At 39.8% G+C, this 21628-nt stretch overlaps 1 pseudogene; it reads right to left on the reverse strand.

The window, feature by feature from the left end:
* LOC127663626 (serine/threonine-protein phosphatase 4 regulatory subunit 1-like) overlaps nucleotides 1-21009 on the reverse strand; it is a 35268-nt pseudogene extending 14259 nt beyond the window's left edge.
* Between the last annotated feature and the right edge of the window lie 619 nt (nucleotides 21010-21628).

The following is a 21628-nucleotide window of genomic DNA, read 5'->3' on the forward strand; positions in this document are numbered from 1 at the left end:
AGTTACACCATACTTTGACGTATTTTTAAACTTTCTAACCACTTCGAGATTATCTTTTTATTTGCTCATGTGCAGTTTTATTGAATAGAAATATAAAATCGTGTTATGAATCATGCCAGTTCTTTGATAGGTGTTGAGACTTATGATTTTGTTTTGTTTTGTGTTTATGGATTCATACTGTGACTATGAATAGAGGTGACTTTATGGATATAGTGACTTAATGGCTGAATCTAAGTTTTAGCCAAGGCCCCATAGCTTGCTAACATACACAGTATGAGATTGTGAGACTTCTTTCGACCTGTAAATCAGCATTCACTTCAAAGCCGGATACTGGATAAGAGAGAATGAAGTGGTCATGCAAATGCTCCTCTAAATACAAACCCAGAGAACCAGGGAGTCTTCCCTCTCCATCCAGATGTGGAACTCATGCCATTCTTAGTTGTACTGGCTGGTTTGGTGTGTCAATTTGACACAAGCTAGACTCATCAGAGAGGAAGGAACCTCAGTTGAGGAAATGCCTCCGTGAGATCCAGCTGTAAGGCATTTTCTCAGTTAGTGATCAAGCTGGGAGGGCCCACTGTGGGTGGTGCTGTCCCTGGGCTGGTGGTCCTGGCTGAGCAAAAATGCAGGCTGAGCAGGCCATCGGAGCAAGGCAGTAAACAGCACCTCTGCATCAGCTCCTGCCTCCAGGTTCCAGCCCTGCGTGAGGTCCTGTGATCACTTCCTCCAATGGTGGACTATGATCTGGAAGTATAAGCCAAATAAACCCTTTACTCCCTTAAAAAAAAAATAAAATCGATAGAATGATTCTGAATGTGGGAGTATAAGTTGAATAAACTCTCCACCCCAACTTGCTTTTTTTGTCATGATGTCTTGTTTTATAACAAAAATCCCTGCTGTTGAATTTTACCAAAGAAGCCTCAGGAGCCAGATGCTGTGGTGGGAGCCTGCTAGCTCAGAGAGGCAGAGAAATCGCACAGCTGACAAGCATTCAAATATATGATCCCATGGAATGGAAGCTATTCTCATTGAAACTACCACACTATGCATTGTGTGTGTGTGTGTGTGTGTGTGTGTGTGTGTGTGTGTGTGTGTGAGAGAGAGAGAGAGAGACAGAGAGAGACAGAGAGAGACAGAGAGAGACAGAGACAGAGACAGACAAAGACAAAGACAGAGAGAGACAGATCACATCCTTCTGTCCATCCTTGGACAGGGAGAACTTAGAAGAAAAGCTCTCAGAGCCCACTTATCTGAAAACTGGTTATGGTAGTAAATATCTGTAACTCCAGTATCTGGAATACTGAGTCAGAGGAGCCATGACTAGGTAATAAAGATGATGAGCTTCCAAGATGGCCTCTTCATCACCCTCCTGACCTGAGACAAAAGCCTGTGGGCTTAAAGCAAAGGCCTGTGGGCTTTTTCTCCTTCCAGTAGGGCCCCTGCTGATGGACTAGCTCAGTAAGTTCTAGGCCAGATGAAGCCAGATTAGGACACATACATAGTCATGGGCCAGCCAGTTAGCATAGCTTCCTTCAGAATAATGAACCCTCACATAGGGAAGGAAGACCCTTCAAAGACTTTAAAGCCCAGTCTTCAAGGAGAGGACAGGCTTAGGTTTCCTGAGTCCCCTCTTTGCTTTTGAAAGTCTCTCTGTGCTTACTGTATATGCATTTTCTCACCCCTAGCGAAAGGCTTTCTTTACAAGAAGCTTCTGTCTGCTGTGTTTGAGAATTTTCATACTGTTACCTGCCATGCTTGGGACTGCCCTGCCTTTTAATTCTTTAACTGGCAGAGAACACCACACTCTCCACTCCTATAGTATATATAGTATATATATCTATATAGATATATATAGATATATAGATATAGATATAGATATATAGATAGATATAGATAGATATAGATATATAGATATAGATAGATATAGATATATAGATATAGATATAGATATAGATATAGATATAGATATAGATATAGATATAGATATAGATATAGATATATGGATACATATTATAAGTTTCTTTTAGGTTTTTCCATTCAGAGTTAGAATAGTTGTTTCTTCTTGTCAATTATCTGGAAGCAGTGCTTTAAATCCTATAATAATAAGACAAGATAAGGAGAATGAAAAGAATACACATATGATAGGAAGAAGCAAAATATCCCTATTTGTAGATGCTATAACCTTACATTTAAAGGACTCTAAAGATGGGGCATGGTGGCACACACACAGCTTTCGTCCCAGAACTCAGGAGATACAGGCAGCTGGATGCCTGTGATTCTGCGGCCAGCTTTGTCTACGTAGCTACACTCAGGTTACATGGGCTACATAGTGAGAGCCTTCTGGTCAATATGGCTCTGTCCAAATTGGAAGATTGCAATTACATGCATATTTTCCTTTTATTTTTTCTTTTCTTTTGAAGATTTGTTTATTTATTTTATGTATATGTGTGCTCAATCTGTATGTACCCTGCCCACCAAAAGGGAGCATCAGATCTCCTTATAGATGGTTGTGAACCACCAAGTGGTTGCTGGGGATTGACCGCAGGACTTTCTGAGGAGCTCTTACTGCTGAGCCATCTCTCCTGCCCATATATGCATACTCTTCAACCTGTACAAAAATCCAACCGAATTGGTTCAAATGCCTTAATGTAAAGTGTGGAATGCCGAAACGCCTAGAAGAAGCATAAGGAACACTCTTTAAGATGCTGGGGGAGGAAAAACTTTCTGAACAGAACATCAACAGAACAGTAACTAGCCCCGAGTACCAACAGATGGGATGACATGAAATTAAAAAGTTTCCATTCAGCAAAGGAAGCGATCACTAGAGTAAACAGACAGCCCACGAAGCAGGAGAAAATCTTTACCAGCTGTACTACAGACAGGGGGCTAAAATCCAGAACTTACGAATTGCAGAAATTAAAATGCCAAGAAAATAAACTGCCAATCAATAAATGGGCTAATGAGTTAAACAGTTTTCAAAAATAAAAACAAATAAACAAACAAAAAAAGAAGCACAAATGACCGTAACTTAAAAAGAAATTATGTTTAGCATCCCAAGGCATGGGGGAAGTGTTTATTAAAACTACTTTGGGGGTCTCACCTCACCCCAGTCAGAAATCTGACAAGTGTTGGAAAGGATATAGAGAAAAAGGATCTTTTCCTTACTCACTGTTGGTGGGGGTGTAAACACTATACAGGCACTGTGTGCCTCCTGGGGTACACTCAGAAGTTCTGTACTCTACCATGGAGATATTCGAGCCCTATGTTTATTTACTGTTTCTGAAAGAGTCCTATGTTCTATTCACTGTAGTAGTAAAGAAATGAATTGCAGAAATCAATTAACTTAGTTGTCCATTAACAGATGAATGAATAATGAAACTATGCTATATACACAAATTGGAATACTATTTATCTCTAAAGAAAAATTCAGTCACAAAATTTGCAAGAAAATGGATGGATTTATAATGATTAATACTAAGGAAGAACACCCAACCGTAAAAAGAAAGAACAAAGTGTTTTCTCTCATCTGCAGATCCTAGACTATAATGTATACATGTATAAGTGTAAACAAGTGTATGTGTGCAGTATAACATATAGAAAGAGAACAAAAAAAGTTATATTAGGTGACAAGGAAGGAATGAACTCAGGAAAAAGGACACTTGAGCCATGGAAAAGAAACAGAATGTAAAGCTAATTGCTTTTCTAGTTTTAGCTTGTGTGTGTGTGTCATATTATATGTGCATGTGTGTGTAGTGTGTGTGTATAGGTGCATATTGTGTGTATGGTATGTGTATATGTGTTGTATGTGGTGCGTGTGTATGGTGTGGTATGTGTGTATATGTGTGCATTGTGTGTGTTGTATGTGTTATGTGGTGCGTGTGTGTGGTATGTGAAGTGTGTGTTTTGTGCATGTGTAAAATCCACTTTCTTTATCAGTTTTATTCTTATCCAACACATAGCACATACACACACAATGCATACACACATACCACACACCATGCACACATGATAGAGGCAAAGAAATGCAATCACATGGCCCAATTAATCTCAGCTAGGGAGGCCGAGGCCAAGGAATCCCTAACTCCAAGCCAACCTGAATTCTTTGAGAAAGCCTATCCAAAGGAGAGTGGGAAAGAAAGGATCAAAAGAACAATGGAGCAGGAGAAAGTTGCCTTGCCAAATTGGCTCAGGTATTGAATGAAGAAAGTCTAAAAGTGCAGTCGGCCTGTGTGCACTCAGCTCAGTGCTGGTTTCAGTATCACCTGTAAGAGTTTATTCCTAGGTTCTCAGATCCAGTCACACCCTTGGAAGGTGTTGGTGGTGATGGGCTTGCTCATGCTACTCATGCTTCTGAGCAGCCAATCTCCTGATGCCAGGGTATTCCTGGTCACACTCTAGACTTTCCTGTTTCTCTCCAAGATTTTCCTTTTTTTTTTTTTTTTTTTTTTTTTGGCTCCTGAAACTACAGATTTCTGCCACCACTCCCTTCTCTTTATAGCTATTGATCTAAATATTCCTGGTTGGAGATCCGAGCAGACTATACCTGTGTCTTTTGCCATCTTCCTATAACTTGTTTGTATCTTTTAAAGAGGTCTGAACTCTTATCCACCCTTCAGTGCAGAGCTCTGGTTTGGCTGTCCAAAGGATACCTCAGCCAGAAATAACCATTCCCTTTCTGAACAGAAATATCACATTAAATACTATGTCTGGCTTTCAGAATAGCTTTGGACCGTCTACAGTTTTGGAATGAAAGGACATATATCCACAGCCAAGGGCATGACACAACATCAGACACAAACACACAGGGTAATGGGAATATACAGCACTAACCATCACCAATTAAGTGACTTAATGTCTGTTGCTCTATTTATCTATACAATGAATTATTACACTCATCCTGCTTACTCTGTAGAGTTGCAGTAAAATAAACTGAAATCTGCACACACAGAAAAACTTTATTAAGTGTATTACAGAAACCTAAGATACTTTTATTTGATATTCCATCAGTGTTCATTGAGCTAATAAAACCATTTGAATGGATGTATGTTTACGAGTCCGTGGAAATGAGGGGAAGGATGTTTGAAGAACGTGTGACTTGCATGTTAATCCAAGTGCATCTTTCGTGTAAGGAAAAGTAAGCTTAAGTGATGAGGTAGCAACTTAAATTGAAATGATTTCTAGAACTCGTAGATGGAGAGTATTTCTCATGCATACAAAATAGTCTCATCACATTGCATTTAAAGTACTACAGAACTGGGGCTCAAATAATGGCTCTGTAGTTAAGAGCACTGCTTGCTCTCCCAGAGGACCTGAGGTCAGTTATCTTGGGTGTTTTGTTGTTGTTGTTGTCTTTCTGTCTTCTTTTTTCCAGAGCTGAGGACTGAACCCAGGGCCTTGTGATTGCTAGGCAAGCACCCTACCACTGAGCTAAATCCTCAACCCTGGACCTAGGTCAATTCCCAGCATCCACATAGAAGCTAACAATTATCCCTAACTCCAGTTCCAAGGGATCTGACACCCTCTTCTGGACTCCCCATGCCACAGGCATGTAAATGATGCACAGACTTATGTGCAGACAAACACTCACACATAAGAAATAAAAATGTTTTTAAATAAGGCACTATAGAACATAGAAAGTAAGAAAATAACCCATCTTCCATGTCTCTGGAGTCATCAGATCTCATTAGCCAAGTGTGTTTCTCCCACTTCTAACCTTAGCATTGTGGCAGTAAAATTTCTGAAAATATTCAAAAAAATCAGTAAGTTCTGTGAAGTTGATATTTTTGAGTATGTATAGCTTAGTAGCTAAGAACAAAAATTTGAAATTTGAAACTTGAAATCGGGTTGATTGAGTCTTGTTATATTTTTTTTTCTGTTAGTATCATAAAGCACCCTCACCAAGAACAACTTAGAGGGGGCATATTAGTCAACTTCTCCAGAGGAACAGGACTGAGAGAATGAATATACATATACATATTGTCTACAATTTTCCACTGATGTTCCCTCTTCCCAAGTAACTATGGATTGTGGCAGCTTCACAATGAAAACCAAGAGAATAGACAGCCTAGTGACTTCATGGTATCTAAGACCATTTTTGCTCTTGCAGAAGACCAGAGCTCAGTTCCCAGCACCCTCATCAGATAGATCATCACATCTGCCAGGAAGTCCAGCTCCAAGCTTTTCTGGATAGCTGTACCTGCACTACACTTGCATGTACATGTTGTTCTCCCCCCCTTCTCTCTCTCTCTCTCTCTCTCTCTCTCTCTCTCTCTCTCTCTCTCTCTCTCACACACACACACACACACACAAGCACACACCCTTAAAAATAATAAAAGTATTCTTGTCAATCAACAACCAGTGCAAGTGTAATGGTTGGACCCTTCACTTACTAGTATATGACATCAAACATATACATTTACATGTATATCCATGACATTTAAGCTGTTTTGTTAAGTGTGAAGTGGGTATAATATTCCTAGTTGTGAGTATTAAATGAACTGATATTTGTAGAGCTTATGTGACATGTATAGTAACAACTGCCATTAATATCTGCATTAATGGTTAACCCTGTAGGTTTCTGTTTTTTAAAGATTTATTTATTTTATGTATATAAGTACACTGTAGCTGTCTTCAGACATACCAGAAGAAGATGTCAGATCCCATTACTGATGGTTGTGAGCCACCATGCAGTTGCTGGGATTTGAACTCAGGACTCTGGAAGAGCAGTCAATGCTCTTAATCGCTGAGCCATTTTTCCAGCCCATTCTGTAGGTTTCTATTCAGAGGGGCTGAGCTCCAAGGCTCATGTGGATACAGAAGTCTCTAGCTGTTTGCATCCTTTATGGAAAAACAGCATATTATTTCAATAGAACCTATGCACACCCTCCTGAGCCCTGGAAACCTTCTGACTACTTAGAATACACAATGCTGTGTGCTGTGGAAATAGTTGCTGTCTTATATTATGTGGGGAATAGTGACAAGAAAAATTCAGTTGAATCTGTGAAAGTGGAACCACAGGATATAGAGACACAATTATTTACCTAGTGACACAGCACAGGGTTGAGCATTTGAGAGGCTAAACTGAATAGGGTTCATAATCCAAGAAGGTAGGAAAGTGATCAGAAGCTAATCCGTTGTCAAAAAGGATACACCAGGTAGGAGCAGAGAACAAGTTAACTCGAAGAAAGCCTCACTGCAAGCAGTCTAATCACTTGTGATGCATTTACAGGAAGATAATGAGCCTTTGTTGACTGTAGTAAGGCAAGGAGCAGGGGCTCCGTTATCACAAAAGAAGATAATCTTACGTTCATTTCCACTCAAGGAATGCTGTAGAAAGCAGCATGGCATCATTCAAAGGATGGATTGTGAAAGGCTATCTTACAATACTCAAATAGCTTTTTATTGTACAAAGACCCCAGTCTGTGGGAGAAGGGAATGGCACGATGCATGGCTGGGAAAACCAATCAGGGTCATTGACTCTAGAGCAGTGGTTCCCCGCCTTCCAAAGGCAGCAGCTCTTTAATGCAGTTCCTCATGTTGTGGTGACCTCAACCTTAAGATTATCTTCATTGCTACTTCTTAGCTGTAATTTTGCTACTGTTATAAATCATAATATACATATCTGTGCATTCTGATGGTCTTAGGCAACCCCAAAGGGGTCATCACCCCCATGTTGAGAATCCCTGATGTAGAGAATATTCAACGTAAATAATGCAGACAGAACACAAGCACTAGTAACACCCCCTGAATGGTCATTTGACTTCAGTGTGAAGGCATTTTTTTTTTTAGTTGAGAAAAAGGACATAACATCTAAAAACTTATGTTATCACTATAGGAAACAATTCTTTTTAAAAATAATACTTTATTTTATTTGTGTGTGTGTGTGTGTGTGTGTGTGTCTATGCAAGCAAGAGTGGACATTCACATGGAAGAAAGAAGAGGGCACCAGATTCCCTGGAGCTGGAGTTACAGACAGTTGTGAGCCACCTGACGTGGGTGATGGGAACTGAACTCAGGGTCTCTGCAATAACAGTACACATTCTTAACCACTGAGCCATCTCCCTAGCCCAGAAACTGGATCTTTAATGTGAATGAAGTGCTTTTAATGGGAATTATTCATCTTTAACATGGATTAGATGGCAGTTTTTACATTATTGTTATAGCAAGTTCTTTTAGTAGATAGTTGAAATGAAAATTTTAAAAATGTTATAGAAGCTTGTCTTTTTTGTACCATCTAAACTGTTTAATATGAAACTCAGAATGAGGAATAGAGTCATGTAGAAACAGAAGTTTTCAATATTATGAATGCAAAAATATCAGTGATGTTAGTAAAATATGCAATCTTAAGTATGATACTTTGTCATTGTTATAACCTTTAGGTGAAAAAAATTTTAATGTAGATTAATTTTGGGCTTTGTCAAATGACTGCAAATTTCTGTCTTAGTAATTTTAGTCCTCCTTTTCCTTTGACTTTTGCTGCTATTGCCTATTAGCTGGTAGTTAAAACATGACTGAGTCACCTGCATTGATATTTTGTATTTTCACATCTAAACGCTTAAAGCAGTTATCTGGTAGCCCAATAGACTGCTGATGTTTTCTATTTACACTGACAACATTAATTTATAAAATTATTTTCTTAGGAACAATAATAGGAATTAAACTCTTGTTTCAATATTTCTGTTGATACTATATGGCAGACTACAAGAAAAGAGAGAGCAAGGAAGCCTGCAGAGACAAAACATCCTACTGGGCATCACTTTGAAGAAGGGCAGGACTACAGTGTTGTTGGATCTGCTGTGTGACTCAATTCAAAATTCACCATGACATTTCTGTAACCTTTGGGGAAATCTGACAAATGGAGACCAACTGACTCCATAGTTTCACCCTTTCACTGTCATGTTTCATACATTCAAACATTCCACTATTTTGGTCTCTCAGAACTGTGGAATACAAAATTCCAGGAAACGAAACACAAAAGTCAGAATATCTGTGTGTTTAAACGATATGGCATCCAGTGCTTCCCATGACTGGCCGTTCATGGTGAGAAACTTAACTCTTCAAGCTTTTCACTCATTCACCCTTTTTTGTCCATGTCAAGATGAAGTGGTCTTTTGTTTCTAACAATGCACCAATTGATGGTCACATCATCAAAGCCACTGGAAGTGGACAAAGCACGGAGGCATGTCACACTGTGCAAATGGCCCTCAGCCTGACTGCTGCAGCACAGTTACCATTGTGTCTAAGTGTCCAAAGTCTGGCTCAGGCTATCCAGTCAGCTCATCACCCTGCACGGGAGAAGTCACTTAAAATGCAAACCTGGACTATGACCTCACTCTCAAGAACGTTTAACTATTGATGGCCGCAGCCATGAACCTGATTCTTATCCCTGCATGACAGCTTTCTAGAAATAAAAGAATAAATATAGAAATCACCAGAGAGACCATGTTAAAGCATTGTTCTTCTTCGCAGTGGGAAAGACAGTCTACTTAGACTTCTTTGGGGTTAAAACCCCAGCAAACTTCCATCTGGGTTCTCTCATGTGAATCTGGCAATGACAATTTGATGTGTCAAGTTTATGAGTTTCATTTTACAAAAACAACTTGGCTGCTAACAGGAAGAAAAAGAGAGTTATCATCATGCATACCATCTTCAACGTTTATAAGACAATGTGCATGACTGAGATATGTCCTCTAGATTCATCTGTGTAACTCTATCTGCCTGTTTCTCACATGGCAGTGGACCTCCTGCATGAACACAATATGCTTCACTATCCTGTACACACTTAATCCATACAATCTCTCTCTTACTTCTTACTTATATCTGTAAAACATTTGCAAACCCTATAGGTAGATACAGTTAATAAAAATAAGTACAAAGGTATTTACAATGACACCTTTCCTTCCTATTCACAGTGACCTTTTTCACTAGCAGTAGTTACCATGGCTTTTGTAACATGATGTTCATGAAATTTTCTTGGCATATATGAGTGTGTATATACCAGTCCTTCATTATCTACCAAGGATACACCCTAAAAGCCTCAATGGATGCTGTAAACACAGATAGTATCACTATGTATATGTGTGTGTATGTGTATATACACATGCACATTCACAGGCACATACATATATGGTGTTTGTTATAACACATGAATACAGATGATAAAGCTCCTTAGGAATTCATGACATCATAGGTTAACGATAATGAAAATAAATAGAATAGTTATAACAGTATACTGCAGTATGTGAATATGACTTACAAAGCACCCTATCTATCAAACTGTATTTACTCTTCTTGTCCTGATGTGGTGAAACACCTATACATGGTAAGACCATGTGAAGTCTACAATGTATGTCTCATGAAACACTGTTCTGGCCCTTCATCTGAGTTACTTCCAAACACTGATCAAGATGACTGCTAAGTAACCAACAGGAGAGTGATCTGACTATTCGTCATGGGTGTCTTAGTGCTACTCAGAACAGAGTTCACCTTTAAACTTTTGAATATGCCTGAAAATTTTCACTGAATAGTTTCAGACAGTTGCTTGAATGCAGGTGCGGGAGGTTGAAAATGCTTGGCCCAGGGAGTGAAGTGGCCTTGTTAGAATAGGTTTAGCCTTGTTGGAGGAAGTGTGTCACTGTTTGTGTGGGCTTTAAGGCCTTCCTCCTAGCTGCCTGGAAGCCAGTCTTCTCCTAACTGCCTCTAGAACAAGATGTAGAAGTCTCAGCTCCTCAAGCGCCACGCCTGCCTAGAACCTGCCATGCTTATGGCTATAATGGACTGAACCTCTAAACCTGTAAGCAAGTTCCAGTTAAATGTTATCCTTTATAATAGTTGCTGTGGTCATGGTATCTCTTCACAACAATGAAACCTTAAGACAGCAGGCATCTGACACTGAAGAAATGGAACTCACTGGGAAGGCATAGCATTGCTTCTCTTCCTTTAATTTTGTATTTTGAGCAATTTTTTGCACTAGTCTATGACCTTTCTATTTGTAAAATTCTAAGGACATCTTTATACTTCATTCTTCTCAAATAAGGAATTCTTACATTCTTCCTTTGGATAGCAGATGTCAATCATCATGTCCCAAGGACTTACAAGTTGTCTCTGAATTTCTATCTCTTATGTTTTCTTGGTCAGAGCTGACATTTTTGACAAGTAGAATAACACAGGTTTGATAGAGGAAACCCCTTGATTAAAGACAGAAAGAATAAACAGAAGAAAAAGTATTTTTAAAATATAGTTTTTCCTATTTGACCTCAGTTATCATTGCATACTTCACACCAACAGTTGTGTAAAAGTCCATTTTGTGAGAGTGCAGTAGCATATGAAAGAGCTCATTAACACAGTCATGTTGATTCAGACATTGGCACACATCTGTAATCCCAGCATTTGAGACACAGAATTCACAAGTTCAAAGCAAGCCTGGGCTGTGTACTGAGACCGTGTTTCAAAAAAGGGAAGAGAAAATGGTTTATTTTCTTGTGATTTGCCTTGTAAATTTGCACATCATTCTATCCCTAGCTAAGCCCTGTCACAGAAACCTACTTTTCTTTGTTTTTCTTTTTTTCTTAATGCATCTATTCCTTTAACCATACACAACCTCTCAACACTGGGCAGGCAAAAGGGTCTTTTGAGTATAAGGACAACTGAGGAATATGAAGAGTGATCCTTCAATGGTCCCATTCAATGTCCTTCTCCATTCATTTCTTGGCTGTTTCTGATCTTGTTTATGGTTTAAAACAAGAATTAACCAATAATTAAACACAAGAATCATATCAGCAGTCATGGAAGTAGTGTTTAGAAGCCTGTCTAAAATGTTGGTCTTTCTGCCTCACAGAGGTCTATATCGCAGTGCTCACTGCAACCAAATATGCAACCCTCTCCATTTTCTGCCTGAGCCCTCCTACTATTTTTTAAATATTCTTTTACTTTTTTTGTAATTGACATCCACAAATACAATTTATTTCAGAGAGAGGGAGAATGCATTTTCCCTTTCATTAGATGCATTACTCAACACTAAAATTGTTCTAGTTAAGGCTGCAGAGAAGGCTTGGTGAACAGAAGCACCTGTGGTGCAAGCATGAGCATCAAAGGCCAAGTCCCCAGAATGCAAATGAAGCACACAGATGCTTAGGGGTAAGCTTCTGCGGTCCTGATGCCTGGGTGAGGCAGTGGGCGGTGGAGCCAGGAGAGGCCCTGGAAGCTGGAAGGACATGGAGCCTGGTGTAAAACACAGCAAAGAAACCCTTGCAGAAACAAGATAAGCAAAGGACCCTACACCCTCTGCTGGAAGCTGTCTCTGACCTCCATGGCACACCATGGAACACATGGGCCTGCATACCCCCTCCTCTGTCTCTGTCTCTCCATCCTTCTATCTCTCTATCTGTCATCATACTCAAGTTTATGCTAAACTTTTAAATTTTAAATAATAAACAAGACACTTTTTATTGAGAAGAACGGGACTCAACTAAAAACATTCACTCACTTTTATTAAGGTTCAAACATGCAAAGATCAGTCTAGGTCCTCTCTGTTCCTCAGTTTATCATCACCAACAAATGAGCAGCATTCTCCTTGCACAGCTGATTTGGGGACGCATTCTCAAAACTGTAACTCACGGGGCACATTTGCATTCACAATGTCACACAGTACAGAATGCAGTTCTCTGAGCTCTTAAGAGCTGTTACTTCTTTCTCGGTGGTCTAAGGTTCCGTGTTCACGATTCCGCCTTCTTAGGAATTGAATTAAATCATTTGTCCAGCCTGTAGCATGCATGCCTCTGAGATGTTCTGTGGCTTCTGTTCTGTTCTATTGGGTTGATTCTCTAATGATGCTAGTTTAATAGTTTCAGAAATGTATGTTTACTTTTAGATTCAAAGTGACATATGCTAAGGCATCCAAATGCTAACCCATCCAAATGATTTTTTATTTAAAAAAGTAGATGTTGGAATCTCTCAAACTGATTGCCCTTTATAAAATATTTAGATATCATAAAGATAGCTAAGAAACTTCTGATATAAGTATTTCTTATTGCTTTGTGAGTAAGTATGCACGTGCGTGCATGTATGTGTGTGTCTATGTGTGCAGTATGTGTGGTGATAAGGGGGTAACTTGGTCAAGTTGATTCTCTTCTTCCAGCTTTTCAGGCGTTCCAGTGACCAAACACAGGTTATCAGACCCATGTAACAATCAGACTATCCACTGAGCCTTCTTATAAACCCAAGCATTTTTTTTTAAGCAGCACACCCCAGTTCTGAAATCGTTAACAAGGATGGAATTAAAGTGTCCTCCTGATACAAGAGGCTGAGGCTCAAATCAAATCGTTGTTTGGCTCTGTAAGTCTTCTCTTACTTGAACGTGTATAAACATACTCTCTGCTGGGTCAGAGAGTGCCGAGCAGATGCTGCTGGCATATTTCTGAAATCTGGGTTATTAATGCATGCTGAATGTAACCTCTGATTGGACATAAATCCATGGCAGGCATATGGGTTGTTATTCCAGCTTTGAAGCCTCTTTTTTTCCTAAGTTCACTGTGAGGCAGAACTTTTCTACATAATGTTTGGTTTCCGAGTGTATCTTTGAACTAGCTAAATCCAAAGCCCTGAAATGGGAGGCATCAGCCTACCTCAGACTTGAATTTTCTGCATCCCATCTTGGCTTCCTCACAAACACTTAGAGATGATAAGGGAGAACAAACAGATAGCCATTTCTCTCCGAGCTGACACGCCAGGCATCACACACCAGCATACACACTGGACTGAGAAGTGGTTTAAAAGACCCTTCTTACTGAAGTGCCAAATGATTGTGAAAAATGTCTACCTTTCAGAAGTGATAAATGACCGTGTTCCTTTTTAATTTGAGCTACAGAAATGCGTTTTTCAAACCAACTCAAATAGCTCGCACATGATGGTCAATCTGTGCAAACCACTCTTGGATAGCAGAAGCCGAGGCAGCAAGGATTAAAAAGTAATGAGACCACTGAATGAGGTATTAAAAATAATTGCAAAGGAAAAAAAGCTTAACAAAGGGTGTCCAGCCCTTGTTGCTGTTGGGTCTGTTTCACCAGCTTAACTCTTAGATGCTTTGATCAGAGATAAAATGAAATCATGTGTTGTTTCAAACAGTGATTTATTGCCCTGTGTTGCCTTGACAAAAGGATTCGGTTATTTCTCTATACATGTCTGGCTAAGAAAAATAGAGGGAAGCGAGCTTATAGTTGGACAGTGTGTATAAGATCTAGATGCCTTCAGACAAAGCCCAGGAGCCTGGCTAAGGCAGTGAAATATGTGGAATTATTTTAATGATTGTTTGAATTAATCCTGGGAAGCTTATTTTTTAGGATACTTAAGTTGAATTCTGGCATTTTGAGAATGTAATGGAGCTGGCAGGTCCTAATAGAAGATAAGGCCCAGTAACAACTGGTCCTCTTCTCCTAGCAGCCACACCCAAGGAAGAGAATTTGGTTTTCAGTAGAAGCTGCAGAAAAGTAAAGCTATGTATGTTTTAATACACAGTGCTCCACCCAGCATTGTATTTATGAAAACCCTTCTTGAGATGACAAGAATATATCCTTATTTATGCATGCATATATATATTCTTATCAAAGGGTGGGGGAGCTAAAATGTCAATCACCATAAATTTCTACTAATATAGAGCAGATAGACTCTTTGAGATCTGGTATTGAACTCAGGAGCAAGAACCTTGTTCGTGTTTAAGAAGAATAAATAAAATATTCTATAAAAGCAATTATATACATACAATTTTGGTGAGCATAAATGTGTATTTTGAGAATCCCAGCATCCTCTAAACTTTCCAGGTACAGAAGGGAATGCCCAATTTCAGCCTCTGCTGTATAACATATCCTGTCCTGTCAAATGAGGAGAACTTGGTAACACTTGCAACATTAACAGCCCAGTTCATTGGCTCTCCCAAAGAGGGAGACTAATCACAGGACTACAGAACTATTATTTGCTTTTAATCTTGCTGCCGCATGCCTAAGATATATTTTAACAAGCCTTCAGTCACTCTTTCCAATAAAAGTACAAGGCAAAAAAACAAAAACAAAAAAAACAAAACAAAACAAAAAAAACACCCAGCTTGAATAGTCGGGACATGAGATAGTACTATACAGATATAATAGGAATTTCTAGACCATAAACATTCTAAAGGTTTTAATATAAAAAGCAGATAACATGCAAAAACAGTTAGGAATATGGAGAAAGGATCAAAAATAGATAGAGATCAAAACTCCATCAGGAAGTGGAGACTGTCTCTGGTGGGTGGACAGAGCTGAGGTTGTACCTCTGAACCTGAGACTATGACAGTAGACATTTCCAAACTGAGACTCTAAGAGAAGGAAGGAAAAGAGGAAGAACACAGAATGGCCAGGACCCAGGGGCCAAGTGCAGACAGTGTAACACGACCCAGTGAGAACCATGGAAGAAAAAGCAATGCTGAAAGCAAAAATCTCTCCCAGCTTAGGGATCCCGCTTTTCTGAAGGGAAATGGAGGAGGAGTAGATCTGAGGGAGGGGAGAAGTAGGGGGCAGAGCTGGGATGAGTAGAGGGAGGGAAACTGCAAAACTGCACAGGAGAGAAGGATGATTATCAGATATAGAAAGTAAAAAAATGTGCAGACATGCAAAAATCTTTGCACAACGGAAGATAAAAGTTATAGGCCTATTGTTATCCAACTTCAAGACTTACTATTAACTCATCATAAACAAGACAGTGGCTGACTGACAGTGGCTCACATCATTAACAAGGAATGCCAACAGATGGGGAAGACATATGTAAGAAAGGAGGCCAGGATTACGAGTAAACTCTTCTGGCCATTTACTGTGACCCTATGACAACATTTACTAACTCATTTTAAAGTGGTGTTTCCCTTACTCAAGATTATCTCCGCTTTGAAACATACTTGCTCATTTATAAGTTTCTCAGAGACACATGCCCATTTCTACCCTTCCTCCTGTAGTGTGATTGGCAGTGAGGAATGCCACGCACACCTCTAAGACACCATGTGAAGCCATCTAAGCAGGCTACCCAGAAGTTCATCTTGTAGCTAAAAAGTTAGGCTGGGACTGCAGACTACCTCTTAGGGTGGTTTGCATCCCCAGTGAGACTCCCTTAGAGAAAAGGAGTAGAAAATAGAGTGGTTGTCAACTGCAGATCACTTTAGGGCTTGGGATGGGGGAGTGTTTCCCTTTGTTCTCTCAGCACCGGAACCTCATCTGGTGCAGACCCCTGAAGCCTCTCTCCATGCTGCCTCAGCCTCTGTGAGTTCCTATGTGCACTGGCCCTGTTGTGTCTAGAAGCAGTGATTCTTTAGTATCCTCCGTCCCTCTGGCTCTTAAAATCTTCCAGGATCATTTTCTAACACATTGTATAGACACACCATTCTGCTCTGTAGGTCAATGGACACCATCTTGCTCTCTTCTGGTCAACATCACAGTTTGAGGTGCCGGGTACTTTCCTTGCCTCTTCCTACTCCATTCATTAGGTTAACAACCTGAGCAATGGATTCATTACAGCATTTGCATACATACACTTATCATTATACTTAGTTATTATCTACTGCCCTCCTGGACAGTGGATAATAACTCTCTCCTATACCCCTTGCACCTCTGTCTAGTTTTATCGTTCTCCCACATAGAGTCCTCTCTGCTTCCTCATCATATGGCTTCCATGTCCCTGTTTCCCACCTCTCTTATATTCTTTTTATTTCTCTAACCAACCTCTTTCTAGTTGCATGACCTATATACATACATCTATAAAAGCTCATGCATACACATGCATGACCACATACACACACACACATACACTCACACACACTCATGCACACACACTGAGTGTACAATTGTATGCTTTAAAAAAAGATTTATTATTTATTCTGTATATATGAGGACACTGTCGCTATCTTTGGACACACCAGAAAAGGGCATCAGATCCCATTACAGATGGTTGTGAGCTACTATGTGGTTTCTGGGGATTGAACTCAGGACCATTGGAAGAATGGTCATTACTCCTGACCACTGAGAAAAACAGTCTATACTCTTAACCACTGAGCCATCTCTCCAGCCCCCAAATTTATGCTTTTAAATCCAGGTTCTGTGTGTAAGAAAAGAACTGGCATTTTCCTAATCTTGGATTATTTCTCTTAGCATAGTGATTTCATGAGCATTCATTTTCCTACAAATGTCATGATGCCATGGCTAAGTACATTTCCACTGTGTTTGTGAAGCACAACATTTTTCTTTCCTTTCACTGTATGAAAGCAGAGTCGTTCATCTGTTGACAGACATCCATGCTGGGTCGGTTTCTTGGCCACTGACAATAACGAGGCTATAAACAAGGATATGAAAGTATCTTTGTGGTGTGCTGGTTCATGTCAAAGCACGGTGCAGTGGAGTCACGTGGTAGCTCTACTTTCAGTGTTTTGAGGAGTCGCTATACTGATTCCCATTGTGGCTGCACAAACTCGCCCTTCCTATAGCAGTGAGTAAGTGTTCTGACACATCCAGGCAGGGGTGACAGAGTCTCAAGGTTGTTTTAGTTTATATGTCTCTGATGGGTAAGGACACAGAACACATTTCAAGTGTTTCTTATTTTGAGATCTATATCATGAGCTTGCTTATCAAAGGTTTGTTTGTTTGGTGTTTACTCTTTGCAGATTTTTATATATCCTAGGTGCTCACCCTTTTCTAATGTGTAGTTAGCAAAGATATTTTCTCATTTTGGAAGTTGTCTCTTCACTCTGGCAATTGTTTCCTTTGCTATGCAAAAACAACAACGACGAAACCAAAAACCCACAAACAAACAAAAACAAAACAAACCTTTTATGTTATAGTTCATGCAATCCCATCTGTCAGTTCTTCAGACAATTTCCTGTGCTGTTAGAGTTACTTCAGGAAATCTTTGTTGATGTTGTGGGTTCAGTATTTGGCTTTATTGTTTCCTCCGGCAGTTTCAAAGATTCAGGTCTTGCATTAACATCTTCAGTCTCTTTTGATTGTGTGTGTGTGTGTGTGTGTGTGTGTGCATACAAGGTGGGAGATAAATATCTAGTTTCATTCTCTTCAACCCTGAGTCTGCTAATTTTTAACCAAGCCTGTGTGTTTGTGTGTCTGTTCATGTGTGTGTGTGTGTGTGTGTGTGTTCATGTAGATATGTTTATGTTGATGCATGCATTTGTGTGTCTGTGTTTGTGGAAACAAGGAACATCAGGGATCCTTCTCTATTGCTCCTCAACTTAATTTATGAAAGTAGGTTTACCACTGAACTCAGCGCTTATCAATACAGATGTGTTGGCCTGCCAATAAACACCAGCACATCTCAGCCCTGGGATCACAGCTGAGATTGTTTTGTTTTGTTTTATGTGGGCATTAGGGATTCAAACACTCATCCTCATGCTTATACAGGAAACATTTTACCAGCCCAGTCATCTCCCCAGACCCAACAAAGCCTTTTTTCCCAACACGGTCCTGGGAAAACTGGATTTTCACATGTAGAAGGAGGAAACTAGATCCTTATCTCCTACCTTGTACACATGAACTCACACATGTTGGCCCATATCTGTCTGTAGCTCCAGTTCTACGGAGATCCAATGCCTTTTTCAAGCTTCTATGGGACATGGTACATAGACATACATGCAGGCAAAACACTTGTAAGAATATAAGAAGTGAATCCACTTAGTCCTGGATGCTGGGTTGTTTTATTTTCTTCTACATTTACAAGCTGGTATACTGATTAGACAATTATTGTCAAGTCATGATGTGTGTGTGTGTGTGTGTGTGTGTTGAATTTGAACACAGAGACTTTGCTATATTAGGCATATCTCATCTCTGAATTACACCCTCAAGCCAGGTTTATCATCCACTAATTCTACACTTTGGACTTCAGGGATTGGAGAATGATGTCAAGTGTAACCCTTTACTTCATTATCCTTTGAGGTGTATCATGCCCAATAGAACTCAAGCATAGTGTTAAGCTTCTAAACTACTATGTCAGTAGGCTTTGGCTTTAGTTGATAGTTCACCATATTCTTGCTTTAGTTTTAGCGAGCCATCTATGGTTCTCTACTGAGCACATTGGAAGCAATGTCTCAGGACATCTAAGGAGGACTGTGGCCCTGTCTGTTCTCCTAATTGTAGTAATAGCCACTATGTAACTTAAGAAAAACTATCCTAGGAACTAAAAAGGTGGTTTATTTAGCCTGAGAATCTAAGGTTGGATTCCTAGCACCTGATATAAAAGCTAGAGCTAGGGGAGGCAGAAACAGGCAGATCGTTTGGTCAACTGGTCTACCTGAATTAATGAGTTCCAGATTCAGTGAGATGTCATTGATTAAAAGGTAAATATATATATTTACCTTATATACATATATACATATAAATACACATACACACACACATATAGGCAGAGAGCAATCTCATACACATGTACACAAACTCTTACAAATGCACATACCCCCATCCACACACAAAGGAAACATTAGCCTGACATCTAGCTAGAAATTTAGAAAACAGAAGTTCACTGTTATTTCAGCAACATATTCTCTGCTTTGGGGAGCATTAAATGGAGGTTGCAACAGGTTAATGTATTTCAAGTTTCTGTTTGTAGGTGTTTAAAGATCATTTGTTCTATAATTCTGGGCATAGCATGCTAAATTATTAAATACTCTATGGCTACATGGCCACTTTGTAGTCTATTTTGATATTTTTTACCACAGGATAATCAGGAGTGGCTTCTAAATCATTAACACTGGATGAACTGTAGCATAACGTTCGCCAAGAGCTGTGGAAGTTTTGACTCATTCTGACCTTGGAGCTTTAGTTTTGCTGGTTCCTTAATAGCAAGTTAATGATTAACAGGTGTTTCTGTATCGCCAGCTTCTTCCCCACGCCCATCCACAGCAGAGCACAGCACCTTCTGTGCTTCTAGGGTACTTTGTCTCTTCTTGATCTGTACTGGTTTGAATAAAAACTTGAAACCAAAGCTGAGTGGGGGATTTTAAACATCTTTTTGACATGCGGCCTCCCTGTCCTGGTAAGAGGTGCCACTGATCTTCCAAGAGAACAGCAGGCTCCTGCACAGCTCAACTCGCCCATCTAGTCATTATTGCCCTTGCCAACTGTGGCTTCCTTGTCAATCCTCTTCCACCCGACACTGTCTTTATTTGCTCAGGTTTCATTTCATTACACAATTTGTTAAGTCTTCTTGTGTAGTTTAAAGATTTCACCAGGATCTTCCTTTCTCCACAAGTTTTCAGTGACCCATTAGAAAGAATAGGCTATACCCGAAAGGAAGGTCTGAGAGCCTGGGTGACATTGTGAAAGTTTCATCTGTTATTGTTTCATTACTTCACATCCCCCCCCCTTTTTCTAGACTAGAAACTTTTTCTGTACCAAGACCCTTAGACCAGCCTTTCTTCACACCTATGATTTCCATCTGTAAAAATTTATTCTTGAGCCAGGAAGATGGCTTGGTTGGTGAGAGCACTTGCTATGCATACAAGAGGACATGTACTCAAATCCTTGGTGCCCTTGAACAAAGACGTGGGCATGGCTGCACATGTCCATAACCTCAGTGATGGCGAAGACACATGAACCCCAAAACAATACCAGCTAGCCATCCTAGCTAAACACTGCACTCCCAGCTCAGTGAGAGACCTTGTCTCAAAACTAAGGGGGAAAGCAATAGAGGAAGACACCTGACCTCCTCCTTCCCTCTTTATACATACATGCACACAGATGGACAGATAATACACACACACACACACACACACACACACACACACACATTCTTTAATTAATATTTGAAAACATGAATTCAGTCTTCTTAATTAATATATTGTCAATTTTTATGTTCCACTAATGAATTTTTAAAGTAAAATGTCAGTTTTAGTTCCAGGAAACTCTCTCTGCTTTTATGATTATATTCCCTCAGAGCTTCAATCCTACTAACATTACCTCCATCTTCAGAGTAGAGGTCCATGTAATTGCCCACTTTCATTTTCCCCTTCTAACTATGCTACAACATTCCTACCAATCTTCTTTGGTCTGTTCATATGGATAGTGTATTGACTTCCAGCACCCCTGTGGATTGTTCTGGTCTTTGGCATAGTGAAACAAGTAGTCTTAGCAGATAGCCACTAGCCAGGCTAGTCTTTTTTTCACCATGTCATAGGTAGAAGTCCCTTCAGTTCAGAAATTCCAGTAGAAACAGATGTCCTCAACCCAACCTGGGAATTATCCACTCTCACTTAAGAGAACCCAACACTTCTGGCTTCTGTCACTGCTGTGACTGCAACAGAAGAGACATTCCTCCCTGCCTTTCTTCTTTTGTATCCTCCCAAATCATCCAGCTCTCACTGGGTATACCCTCTATTAGCACCCCTCACCAATTAACAGACAGTTAAATTTCTATTTCTACCCCTATCTGTACCTTCTGTCAAGGACTTGACATCTGTTTGTATTGGTAGCTTGACTTATTCAGAGTCTAGGTGAGTCTAAGTCTGCATGCACTGCAAATTCTCAGGAAGATTACAAGTCATAACAGGATGAAATCATACTCATGTTTCTTTAAATTTACTTCTCTTTGAAATAAAATATGTGTGGAATCATGTGGCAGA

The sequence above is a fragment of the Apodemus sylvaticus genome, chromosome 13, assembly GCF_947179515.1.
Source record: "Apodemus sylvaticus chromosome 13, mApoSyl1.1, whole genome shotgun sequence".
NCBI lineage: Eukaryota > Metazoa > Chordata > Mammalia > Rodentia > Muridae > Apodemus > Apodemus sylvaticus.